Source organism: Pteronotus mesoamericanus, unplaced genomic scaffold, assembly GCF_021234165.1.
Source record: "Pteronotus mesoamericanus isolate MK-2021 breed Mesoamerican mustached bat unplaced genomic scaffold, CSHL_Meso_final contig_105, whole genome shotgun sequence".
Taxonomy (NCBI): domain Eukaryota; kingdom Metazoa; phylum Chordata; class Mammalia; order Chiroptera; family Mormoopidae; genus Pteronotus; species Pteronotus mesoamericanus.
In genome coordinates, this window is record NW_026555006.1 from 14,381,321 (window position 1) to 14,394,879 (window position 13,559).

Sequence of the window (13,559 nt, forward strand, 5' to 3'; positions counted from 1 at the left end):
AAGTGGTGATGTACAGAAGTCTTGGGCAAGTCACATAACTGCTCTGATTCTTAGTTTTCGCTGTTGCAAAACTGGGTAAGGAAGTGTCCCTGGGAAACTTTGATTTCTTCCAGCTCTTCAAATTATTATAAGATTTTTATGGTCACTTTGTGCTACAAATCCTTAAACAGCACTTACTAGACAATGTCTATAAATTTGAAATTAAATATGCTGAGGTTCATGGCAAACCAGTCTCCATGATCTGTTGAAACCAATACAGCTATCAGTTCCAACCTGAGAAAAGTAAACAAGACTCTGAGCCAAGAAGGAACTTGTCTGACTGCTTTCCTTGCCTCCCAATAATCAAAGCAATATTATCATAAGTGTCTGGCTCCCAAATATCTTTAAATGTCTCAATTCAGCCTAGCATAAGCAGTATTTTCATACTGATTGGTAACTGCATGGCAACATTCCTCTTTCAATGTTGCCTGACTCTTACTCCATTGATTTTTTTATTGAAATACATAAGGCAAACAGAAAAGTATAAAGAATCATTGATTTTTTTTTTAAAGGAGTACTAAATACATATCTTCATAGGGTTCTTGCAATGTGCCAAACACAATGGTAGTGGTTCGAGATACAAAGGTCAGCCACAGATGAGGACAAATGGCTAAGCAAGTAAGTGCAATAAAGTGTATACATTCCAGAACGTGCCCGACTCAGGTATGACATATGCCTTTAAAAGTATATCAATGTAGGTAACACTAAAACAAATACAGCAGTGGTCTAGTTTATAAACAGTTTTGCCTTTTTAAAACTTCATTCCCAGTTGGTTGTTGAAATTTGAAGCACATGTTCTCCCAACATATACTGCTATAAATTTGGTTATGTTTCCAAAAACCAATACACAAAAGACCGATTTAACACATACAGTACCTGAAATACTATACATCTGCCCTGCTAAAGGAGCAGAAAACATTACTGCAGCGAAAGAGAACCTCATGGGTGAGTGATCTTGTCATCTCGAAAGCTGGAGCTTGAGGGGAAGCAGAACGTACATTATTAAGGGGTGCAGATGGAGTGGTGAAGGGGAGCCTGAAAGCTTTTAGGCAACTAATCTCAGGGATTCTGAGACCAAGGGCCAGGCTGGTCTGGTTTCAATCAAATCCAGGTTCCCCTGCTTAAAAGCTGCGTGCCTTTAAACATGTTATTCAACCACTCTTAGTCTCATTTTATTGATGTGAATGTCCGGCACAGAGCTAGCATTCAATAAACAATAAAGTATTTTATTTTTTTCACTGCTTGACACTATATGGCTTTCTTCTTCTTTGGTATAATGTATCCTTAACACATAGCTGGGTTTATCAGTCATTATTAGAAAATGTTCAGTTTCCACATTAAAAACAAACAGATTTTTTTAAAAGTGACTGGACAAAAATGTACAGGGAAGATAATTAATGAGAATGCATTAGACATGAGAAAAAGATACCCGGAATTAAAAGTAACTAGGGAGGGACTGAAGAGAGAGGGAAAAGAAAGGTATATAATATACACAGAATTCTCCTGATGAGACTGTATGAGGGGGGATTCCAGGGAATTTCCAGAGGACATAAGGGCTGCCTACACAAGGAGGAAAGGAAGACAGGAGGGATAGGAAGTAATAAGACTGGTGAACTCTTAAAGGGTATTGGTACACACAAACACACTCATTTAATCCTTACGACTCTATAATGCAGGGGCTACTATTATCCTCATTTTACAAATCAGGAAACTGAGGCACAAAGAGGCTGAATAACTTGCCCAGGATCACTCAGCTAGTGAACTAAAGCAGGATAAACCACAAATTCTGGTTCTAGATTTGAGAGTCTGCCACTGTCTTAGACTGATGCTTTTAGAGTAGTGGGAACCCAGCCATTTGTATAAGGGTTTTTCCTTCATCAGGAGTTCATAACTTGAGTAATACGTATCTATAAAGTTCCCTCTTAAAAGCATGTAAATATTACATAATTATTTACAGGATCTCTGGCATTGTTCAATATTTGGGGGGTGGGAGTGGGGAACCAATATTTATTCAAAGCTGCTGAGTCCCAGGCACTGTCTGAAGCTATTCTGTATGTTCTAGCTTCACAAGTCAACTTTGTGATAGGTACTAAAAATCCATTTTATAGTTGAGAAAAATTGAGGATCAATTATGAACCCAAAGTCACAGAGCTAGTAAGTGGCGAAGGACAGCCTCAGCCCCAGCTCTTCCCAGCACCAAGCCCAAGCAGCTTGCCTTCTGTAACGCAGCTGGTTTACTCACACCCAAACAGGTAAACACGGGGCATGTTATATAATAACCGGTGATATAAATCAACAGTAAGTCAAGTCTGATTTACTGTAGTAAATATATTTCACAAGAAAATACTAAACTCTCTTTAGGAAAGTTAAATGAACCCAATTGCCCATTTCACCACCCACCTGATCACAACTGCCGCCCTCCTAAAATCCTTTCAGGTCCTCTTTACTACTTAGCTTCTCACAGTACCAAATGCAATACGAGCTCTCCAAGAGCCTAAAACTGCTTCAGGAGCACTAGGTTGGAAAACAGGATAGGAACAAACTTCATAGGTCCTCACTTTAAATGCCGATGTCAGCAAAAAGAAAAAAAAAAAAAGAAGCGTTACAAGGCAGTAGATTTTTTCTTTCTTTTTTTTTTTTTAGATTTTCTTTTTAAAAGTAGAAGGGTTTTCTAATTATACCTCAATAAAGCTAGAAGGGATAAAAGTGTAAAAGATTTTTGTTTTTGTTTTAATGCCAGAGAGCTTCAAATCTGAATTCCAGCTCTACCATTTACTAGCTTTGTTTGCTCATCTACAAGAGGACTCCATTAGGATGCATCTCTCTGGCTATTAAAAGATTAAATTAGATACCAAATCCGAAGTATATGTACCAGTTGACACAGCAAACGCTTACTAATTTTGAGTCTCATCCTTTTTCTCCCCCTCCTTTCCATTTAGGAAGGTGTGCTACACACCACACAAACCTGGGAGACATGACCCTCCCCAAGCACATGGTAATCAAAAGATTACAAGGCGCTTATAAAGCACTTTTCTCATTTCCCACCAGACCCACATCATGCTTCTCATATGCCCCAGAGCCTTTTCCCTGTTTCTTTCCAAGATACTTATCTTTTAGTTACCATCTTGTCACTTTAAGTTGGGTAAACCAAAGGGCTGGTATTTATTTATTCATATTTGTCACCCTGAGAAAGTTGAAGCTACCTACATAACCATAAAAGATATACAATAGAACCACTCATTAAAAGGAGAACTTAATACACATCACAAGTGATCTGGGGGGAGACTGAGGCAGGGAGATTTTTTTAAAACAGATAGCAACATAAAATAAGCAAATAAATTGGCCCTGAGCTTCCCAGCGAGGAAACATTATGAATTACAAAGCACTCTTTTGTTTTTCTTTATAAAAGGAAACATGAATTCCTGAGGAAAAGCATCAGTAAGTTTGCCTGAACTTATTTATCTAAGCCACTGGCAGGACCGAGAATACCACCAAAATCTTCCAAAATACTTGATCTTTCACAAAACTGTACTACTGTATATATGAATCAAGGATTTAATTTGACCAAACTTCCTTCAGCGGAATGTTCCCCCTTTGAACTTCTACAAATTGTACATAACTACACAGGCTTTAGCATTTATTCAATGAACACCCATGTACTTACAGTGAAAGGGGAAGGGATATTACAATGAATGTGACAAGGCCCTGTCTCTGAGGACTTTGGGACGGCAGAGTGGAGGTAAGTCTACAAAAGAACTTGAGGCACAGGCAAACACAGCAGCCCAGGAAAGAGGACCAGACACCACCCAAGCACTACATGCATGCATACCTCTTGTGGGGGAGGGGAAGGAGTCAGAGACATATGAAGGGGCTTGAAAGTTATAGAATGTTGACAGGAGAGCATGAAGCAAAAGTGAAGACATTTAAAAATAAAGAAGGGGAATACAGAAAAATATGAAAAATGTTTGAGGGTCAAATGCAAAACAGTAAATAGGCAACCTATTTTGGCACAGGGTAGAATGGGGGAAATGGGAGAATAAGCTGAAAAGTTGACATCTTACTGCAAGCAACCTTGAATACCACCTAAGATGGAGTTTGGACTGTTCTCTGTAGGCAATAAGGGCTTCCAAAGACTGGTGGTCAGGAAATCCTATGACGTGAGTCAGCTGCAGAAAGGCTGTTCAATGTCCCTGTGGAGGACAGACCGAAGAGAAAAGGCTGGAAGCAGGGACACCAGAATGTAGGTTACCGCAATCACACAGGTAAAAGAGAGCCACATCAGTGGCAGGGAACGGTGAGAAGGCAAAGGTTTTAAACGCTGGGAGGGAGAACTGAGACAGTTTGGCCTGGCTGTAGGGTGGGGAGCAAGGAAAGGGAGAGATCAAGACACGTCTAAGGCACCAGGCAGCAATCTCTGGCCAGGCGCCAGCTCTTGCCTGCCATCTGTTTTGTACAGCCAAGAAGTTCTATAAATTTTTACCTTTTTAAGTAGTTTGAAAAAATATTTTGTGACAACTGAAAATTCAGCCTTCAGTGACCAAACAAAGTTTTATTGGAACACAGCCACACTCACTGGTTTACATACTGTCTACGTTTGCTTTCTCTCTGCAAAGGCAGAACTGCATAAAAGTAATAGGGGCAGCATGACCCTCGAAGCTGAAAATATTTACCGTTTTTCTCTTTACAGATTAGGTTTTCTCACCACTGGTTTAAGGTTTTTGGAGGGTGTTTTTTTCCTAACTTTTACTTTTATTTGAGAAAGAGAGAGAGAGAGAAAGGGAGGAAGGGAAGGAGGGACGAAGGCTGAGGAGGAGGGAGAGAGGGAAAGAGAGACATATCTATTTGCTGTTCCACTTGTTGCATTCAAGAGTTGCTTCTTGTATGTGCCACAGAGACTGCCTCTTCTTACTACTCCCCACCTCTGCTTTATAGCAAACTAAGACATCTCTCCTGGTACTTAGTATAATTGTACAATAACAATAGTGGTGTAACTGCTGAATTATTGTGTTTTCCACTAGCAAAGAAGCTTTTTGAGGGTAGGAATAAACATAAAAACCTGAGAGCATTTTTCCACCAGTTTGTGTATTGTAAGTGACCTACCTCCTATATCTATATCAAGTGGACTTACAATTTATATTCCGGCCAGTTGTGCTTGCTCCTACTTCACACCCATCTGAGCGAATGGTCATTCTCAAAGACTAAAAAGATAGGGTCCTTTGAAGATACTGCTATATATCAAATGATGTCCCAAATTAGATAGCTGATACACAGTGATTAGCAGAACTGCCTTAAGTTTTATAAAATGGCTTTAACTGAACAAAATTAGTTCAGATTTTAAATTCAGGCTTTATGCATCTTACGTTCTTAAGTCTGTGTTTTGTAAATTAGCCCTAAAATGGGTTTGCAGGTATATTTGGCAAAAAATCCAGTGTACCTCTTCATATGAATCACATCTGTCTTCTTGCCTGTGTGTGTTTAACAACAAGATTTTTCACTGGAAAAATTTACATTTTGCAGATTGTCATCTTCTGAGATTTCTTCCTTTGTCTTTTCTCTTCCGTAACATAAAAGCTATTTTAAATTCTACTAATTGAAAAAATTACTATAAATTACAGCCTTGTTACAGTCTAAGCAAATTAACTGTGCAAAAAAGCTTGCAGATATAATTGTGCTTAACCAAGTAAATTGTTGTCAGTACTAATACCCTTAAGCCTTTTGAAATACCATTAAAAACAAGACCTGCATTAACTACAAATTATTCTTATCCATTTCTACTTTATACATTCAAAGTAGTCTGACTTGCCTAATGTACCTAAAAATAATAAACCTAAGGTTTTTTTACCTACAGGTCAGCCTGTTCACTATTTGGACTGGGTTTCCCTACCTACTGCTCCCCACAAATACAAATTAGGGAGTTTTACTGTCTTTTTCCTTCTCAAATGGGAAGACAAGGAAAAGACAGCTAGCTCCTTTGCCATCAAAGCATAGTAGATGAGAACATCATCAAAAGCTCTTTTCCAATCACATGGCAACTACTGTTCTTGAGAAAATATGAATAAATGCAACATAAATATCGAGAAGAAACTAAAGATATATTTAAAATATGATTAGTAGGAAGAACCAACTTTTTTTTTTTTAAATCGTCACCCAAGGATATGTTTGTTGATTTTGGAGAGAGAGAGAAGGGAAAGGAAAAGGTGGCGGGGGGGGGGGGGGCGCGGCGGGGAGTGAGAGGATGGGGAAAGGGGGAAGGGGGGGAGGAGGGGGGAGACGGGGAGAGGGTGGGGGAGTGGGGAGAAACATTGACTGGCTGCCCCCTGTAGGTGCCTGGACAGGGTATGTGCCCTGACTGGGGATCAAACCCACAACTTTTTGGTGTAGAGACAATGTTCCAACCAGCCAGGGGAAGAGCCTACTCACCCAGCCAAGTCACCTAGCCAGGGCACGAGCCTACTTTTTGTACAACTTTATACTTTGGGTACATTATGCTTTAGGAAAGCACAATACATATATGGAAATAGAAATTGATAAAGCAACATTAGGGGAAAATGACTATATACTTAAGATCCTTATAATTCCTTTAGCAGCAAATGTGCCTCCCTGGTACATTATCTGATTTATAAGATTTTTAATTTCCACACAACTTTGAAGATACTGTTTTAGAAACAGGTATGTCTGTGTCTCCCTGACAACAGCCCACCACTTGCTAACAATCAGTGACTGCAACACAGTATCTTTATATTGACTTTCCAAGAAAGTCTAATACATTCCTACCAAATTATATACTTCAGATGGCGTTTGAAGTTAAAGACATCTTTGTTTCTCATCTTTCCTTAAAAATAGAGTAAAACTTAATTTATCTATTACCTTTGATGGTATCTATGTAACAACTCTTCCAAATTTGAGAAACTGCTTTCATTAAGTGTCTAAATTTTTTATTTATCCATCTGTAATTGAAGCCTGTCTAGTAAGGAATGTATCAAATACCCTTTGTTTTGCATTTAGTGGGCTGCACTTCTCTACAATCTTAAAAAAGCATTCTTAATATAAATTGAGCTTTTTTTTTTTTTAAGATTTTACTTATTTATTTTTAGAGAGAGGGGAAGGGAGAAATAGAGGGAGAGAAACATCGATCAGCTGCCTCCCGCCTGCCTCTAACTGGGGACCTGGCCTATAACCCAGGCATGTTCCCTGTTCTGTCTTATTTTTTACCATACAGCATATTTACCAATTTAAAAAAAAGGTAACAAATTTTTAACTCATACTATGTACCTAGCACCATTCAAAAACCTTTATGTATAGTCATTCAATCCCCAAAACAATCTTAGAGTTAGGTACCATCTTCATCTTCATTTGATGAATAAGAAAACAAGTACAATTTGCCCACATTCTCCCAGCTGGGATTAAACCAAGCAGTTTGGCTTGAGTCTCCAAAAACAAAAATGTGAAAAACATGATAAAAATACACTAAATCAGACTCTCATCTATGTAGATGTGTAAGTTGACCTGATTTAGTCTCTCCAGCTGGGCTCAAGTTATTATTGCCTTCTTCGCAAGACACAGCTCCTCTTTTTAGGCTTCTCAGAGGCAGCCTCCTCTCCCAGATCACTTTTAAATAACCCTTTCCCGGAAGAGTTAAAACACCTTTTGTGGAGCAAAATCCTCACGGGTTTTCACTTTAAAGAAAAGTTATTCTTTGAGCTTGTCCTACTGGAATCCTGACAGCAGCTTCTTACTCCACCCACCTCTTGCTCCAAACAGGATTAGGCTGTCTTCAGGGGTCCCAGTGCTCCTAATTCCACTCACACTGTTATAGCTACATACAGCAGGCTTATTTCCATGTGAACTGTCTTACCCACCTGCCAAGAACTTAGTAGGTACCCAACAGATGTCTGTATATATAAAGAATGAGTTAATCTGTGACAAAAGGGGGCGGGGGTTGGGGGGTTACTTCTTAGTCCTCAGACTTAAGGAGTGCCATGAAGGTTTCTAGAAAACATTCTACAACCATAAAGTAAAACTTACTCTTGAATGTGTATAATCAGCAACTGAGAAACTCTGGATGAAGAGGCCCAAGGGTGTTCCATGAGACTGTGAACTCTATAAGGGTGAGGATTTTTGCCTTTGTTCTGTCTGTGTACCCCCTGAGAGTTGTAGCAGAAGCTCAATAGGTATTTACTGAGCGAATAAATGAACAAAGTGCTGTGCGAATATTACTGTTAAGGAAATTCAGTTACTACAGATTAAAAATATCCCAACAGAGACCAGCTCTGTCTTCTGACTGGAGTAGAGGCAAAAAAATTTTCATTTTGCTTCTAAAGCAGGTCTTGCCTCAGGACGGGGCAATTTATTCACAGAGCACCAAGGAAAAAATACGTGCCCACTGCCAGCTGTTATGAATCACAGATCATAAAACCTTAGAAGTAACTATATCACAGAAATGAACTTAGTATTTTATGCCTTCTTGTTGCCTAAAAAAGCTGGTACACTTCACAGGGAAGAATACTCATAGGAAGCAGTTTCCTGCCCCTAAAACCCAGTTATTTCAACATGGCAGCTGTTTAGAACCCCACGTTACCATAGGGTTTTCAAGACAGGAAGCAATAGTGGCACACCTAGCTGAGTACAAGGGAGAACAAGAAGCAGAGAGGAAACAACATGCCGAACGAGAACAGGGTTTGGAGGTTAGGCAGCAAAGAATCAAAACAGTGAGCCAATTCCTCTAATGTCTTCTAACTGCATTTACCTGCACAGGGTGATCATTAAAAAAGAGAAAATGAAGGACACAGAAAGGAAAAGCACCTTCCTAGGTCACCAACTGCTCCCCCTCTTTCTATTACTCACTTTCTTCTCATTTTATTGACTCAAAAGAAATTGGTAAGAACTTGATTGTGCTTAAATGGGAAAGGGAGTTGATCATGATGACGTTTCTCCTGTACTTTCCACTTTCCTATTATTTTCTAATTTTTCTACAGTGAGTTTTCCCTCCTGTTATGAGAAAATAATCTTTGTTTAAAGAAAGTATAGAGCTAAAAAGTTTATGTTCTAATAAGAAAACTACATTAAAAAATCCTTTACCCAAAAAGAATAACAAAGAATTCAACAATACAAAACCATCTAAACTTCTCACCTCTTTCTTCCTCAACCACCAATATATCTAACAACTCATTTACAAATTTTTTTAAAATCCTGTCTTCCTAATAGTTACAATTTGTGTTGCACTCAACAGCTCCATGCATTATTTACCTGAGTTTCCCCAACAACTTTGTGATATGGCCATAATGGATATTTTTAGTTCCATTTTACAGATGAGTAAAATAGCCTGAAGTGAAACAATCTGCCATGACAGAGCCAGGATCGTCTTGTTCTCCACCTTGTATTCCAAAACAGGATTTCTTAGTCCCAGCACTACTGACATTTTGAGCCAAATACTTCTTTCTTGTAGGGAGCTGCCCCATGCCTTATAGGGTGTTTAGCAGCACCCTCTCCTCTACCCATTATATATAATTAACACTGCCTCCTCCCACCCCCACCTCCAAGATAAAACAACAACAAAAATGTCTCCAGAAACTACAAATATCTCCTTGGACACAAAAACCGTATCAAATTGAGAAACACTAGTCTAAAACATTCTGAAATGTTCTTTCTGGCATCTCTCTGATAAGTAAGGCTCCATACACGATTGAGCCACAATAAATCAAATAGCATCAGCTACTGCTTGCTGAGCAAGATTGGTTAATTAACCAATTCCCCATCCACTTCAAACAATATTTTAATTGTAGAAAGGAACAAGAAAATCTCCTTGTACAAATATTCACATCATAGACAATGAATCTAAAAGCATATCATCTCATTATAACGTGATAAGGATATACATAATAAAGATATATAAAATGAATGTGTATATTCAAGGGAAAAAACTCTTATCAGGGGAGTTAGAACACGGATCTTGGTCTTTCTTAATAAATCTTATTAACACAATTACATTTTCTGTTCTCTGTATAAAAGTAAGTATACAGCTACACATATTCTCAATACTTGCTTCAGCTGGGTTTCTATCCAAACATGTGTTACTTAAAGCGACCCAGAAGAAACTGAGTGATAACTTTGGAACATTACTAGAATTTATGGTATGAACCACTGTTGTCTGTGAACAGAGAATCTAAACTGGCCAACCTCACAATCCTATTTAAGACACACAGTTTAAGTTTCTTCATGCCATTTAATCTAAGCCTCTATGCCTGCAAAAGCAACTCTATCCTCAAAATTCATTTTCACCAGCTTTTTAGCACATGCCTGAATTGAAAAGATTTTGCAACCCAATTCCCCTTAACACTTTAAATCTGTAAAAGAGAGATTCTAAACAATCAGAGAGATAATTACAAGTATAGCATTAGCCAAACTGATATTAATACTACCCAAATTAGGACTATAAATTGAAATGTAGTTATATTTTGGGAAATGTTTGAATTTTATTTGTATTCACCCTCTATCATCATTTTCCAATGGTAATAAGTAATTAGTATAATATGGGCTCAGGAAACTATTTAAACTGGCTTTATTAAATGCAGGGCGTGACACTGTAATCCTAGTATTAAAAAAATATATTTTGCAGCTATTTACTGAAACTAAGACACAGTGAAATTGCCTAGTTAATGAGATATATAGAATTAAGAAGAGGTTATGAGTACTTCTATTCATAATGTCTGCAAATACTCAGGTATGATGCATTTACCTCTTTAAATATGATCTAGATCTATACATAGGAGACATTTTCTCCATATTACAAAGCATATTGTACCCAAAGTGTCTAGTCTCCATTAATTTTCACCATAAAGTAGGAAAAAAACATTGATTCTTCAGTGTAAAACAAGTGAGGTCTTGGAAAGCATCAGAGCCACCGGGGCAAAAGCAAGAAACAACACAAAACGGGGTTTTAGAAACAGAACAAAGGTTTAATCAATATAAAATGCTCGTTTTTAAATTATTCTCCCACTGTGCACATACCCATAACTTGAATCCTTTTCTTAAAAAATAGCCAACAGACTCCATGATCACATCTACTCGTTTCTGCACTGTACTCATCACTTAAGTCTCCAAGGTTGTTAATGCTTTCCTCCCCCAAAAGAAGTAATGACAATTTTATACAGCTGTAAATGCCTGCCACTAAGAGAACACTATGAATCTAAGAAGAAAAAGAAAATGTTAATAACATGTATCCAACCGGGGACAGAAGACAACTCACAGACACGTATTTAAGAGAAGCGGTAGGGAGGACGTGGTCCTCTTCCCCAGGGACACACAGGAATTCACAAAGAATATACATACAATTAAAAAAAAATTATGCACAAACACCTGGCAATAATCACACCTTTTACCTAGTCTTCCCACAGAGGTTCCTTGGTAAAAACACCCTGGGAACCCACATCCCCGGAACCTTGGAGAGGGATTTGTGAGGGGAATTTACTACTCCTGAGACGTTTCTGATGCTTGACGACCGCGCGGATGGGGTCTGCGGAGTTAGACAGGGGGCTAGAGACAAGCCCTAGTTTCAGTTAATCAGTCGTTTTACAGGAGGATTCTCAATTCCCCAGGTGGCTCGCTCTCTCCCTCTCTCTGTTCCTCTTCCCCGGCCTCTAACTACGGGTGCGTCTTTTCGCCCTTCTGGCCGGCTACCTGGGGCCTGGGTCCCAAAAGAACCTCTAAAAGGGGACGGGTGGGGGGGGGGGTGTTTCCTAAGTCCACAGACGCCACTCACCGCACCACTGCCCCAGACCCCAGAAACTTTCCTTCGCTGACAACACAAAGGAGGAAAATCTCTAAGACCCTCAGCCTCCGTCCTGAGGCCAGAAAACACCTCCTCCCGCAGGCCCCCGCCCTCCGCCAAGCAATTCTGAGAGCAGGCGGTCACATTCTCGGTGTAACAACGAGGGACGTCAGACCTCAAGCCCGCGCCTGTACCTCAGGGTGGTATAAACAGGATGTCAGAGCGTTCCAGCCTTGTTTATGAAAACTTGGTGTGCCTTCTGGGGGAGGGGGCAACGAGCCTTCACCTTTCCCCTCCCGGCTTCGGGCCCCCGCCCCGCGACCTCTCCGCCACCAGCACGCTCCGCTCGGCTGGAAATCCCCCGCGCGCACCCGCACGCCCCCACCCGGCCCAGGCCCTCCAGTCCAGCGCCGCGCTCGCGGGGAGGCCCGAAGTACTCGACGCGCAAGGACCGACAGCTACGGACGCGTCTCCCGACAGCGCCAGGCTCCGCGCCCCTCGCCCAGTCGTCGGCGGTCGCCGACGGCTCCTTCTCTTCCCCTCGGTGACACTCACCACTTCCGTGTGCTCCTTAGCCGGGGGGCACTGGGCAGTTGCACGGCTCCGGATCGGACGGCCTTCTCGCTAAGCGGCCAGCCCCGCAGGGCCCCGGCGTCCCTGCGCCGGGGGCGGACGAAGGGGCGCCGGTGGGCGACCAGGATTGGGGCGCAGGGCTGCGCTCTCTGCGGCTGCTGGGTACTCCGCGGCCGCCGCGGCCTGCGCTCGGCGACGCACCCGCCTCCAACCCCGGGGCCGGCTCCTCCCCGGCGTGACGTGCCGAGCAGCAGCCCCGGAAAGGCGGGGGCGGGGACCGCGGTCGAGGCAGCGGCTGCACCAAAGCACCGGACCCAGAATGTCCAACCTTCGCGCCCCGCCCCCATCTTGCTTAGCTCACTCTCTGGCCCTCGACTCGCCCTTTTTACCCTGTGTGGGTTCTAGAAACACCAATCTAGGGGATGAGAGGTCAGCCAGCGCAGAAAGCAAAGTTGTCAGAATTTGACCATAGGTTGACTCCTCCCAAGTTTGGAGTGCCCTCCACATCTTTGTGCCCTGTGATACATTTATCAATTCTCTGCCCCGTGTCCCGACCCTGAGTAAAAGGTGAGCTTGTGGAGTATTTGACTAACAGGAACTTTAGAATAAATCTCCCAACGTTGACAGGTTACTTTAGATTCATCCTAATCTGTATTTAAAGAACTCTTTTAAGTTAAAAAATATATATATTTGTAATAGTAATAAGAACTAACGTTTGTTGATAATGAGTCCAGCACTTTTCATATTTTTACTAAGAATCCCTCAAAGTAGGGATTATCCTCATTTTATCCACGAGGAAACAAATTAAGACATTAGTATTTTAAGGTCACACTATGGCCAAGATTCATCCCCTGTAGCCATTGTACAGCCAAATCCCGACAATTTTACTTTCTAAATATCTCCCCAGTCCATTCGCTTCTCCAAGTGTTTCATCGACACTATCAGAGCTGCCACTATCTCTAACCTGAAGGACCACAAACACCTCTTAAAGTGCCGCTCTGCATTCACTCCAGTCTCCGACTGATTCGCCACAATACCTCTTAAAAATTCAGATCAATTCCTCACTCCCAAGCTTAAAACAGTCCAGTGCCTTCTCCGGGAAAATCCTCGGATGAAAATCCTCCTTGGCCATGTATGGTCAATTTCTGCAGCTTAGGTCACTGTTGACTGAGGCTGCCCC

At 41.1% G+C, this 13,559-nt stretch overlaps 1 protein-coding gene across 2 annotated transcripts in view; it reads right to left on the reverse strand.

Annotated features, from left to right (window-relative positions):
- JAK1 (Janus kinase 1) overlaps positions 1-12,631 on the reverse strand; it is a 115,883-nt gene extending 103,252 nt beyond the window's left edge. For both annotated transcript variants that reach the window (XM_054574185.1, XM_054574184.1), the window contains exon 1: positions 12,362-12,631. The gene's annotated coding sequence lies outside the window, so the exon portion shown is untranslated. The remainder of the gene's footprint in view (positions 1-12,361) is intronic.
- Positions 12,632-13,559: the final 928 nt, after the last annotated feature.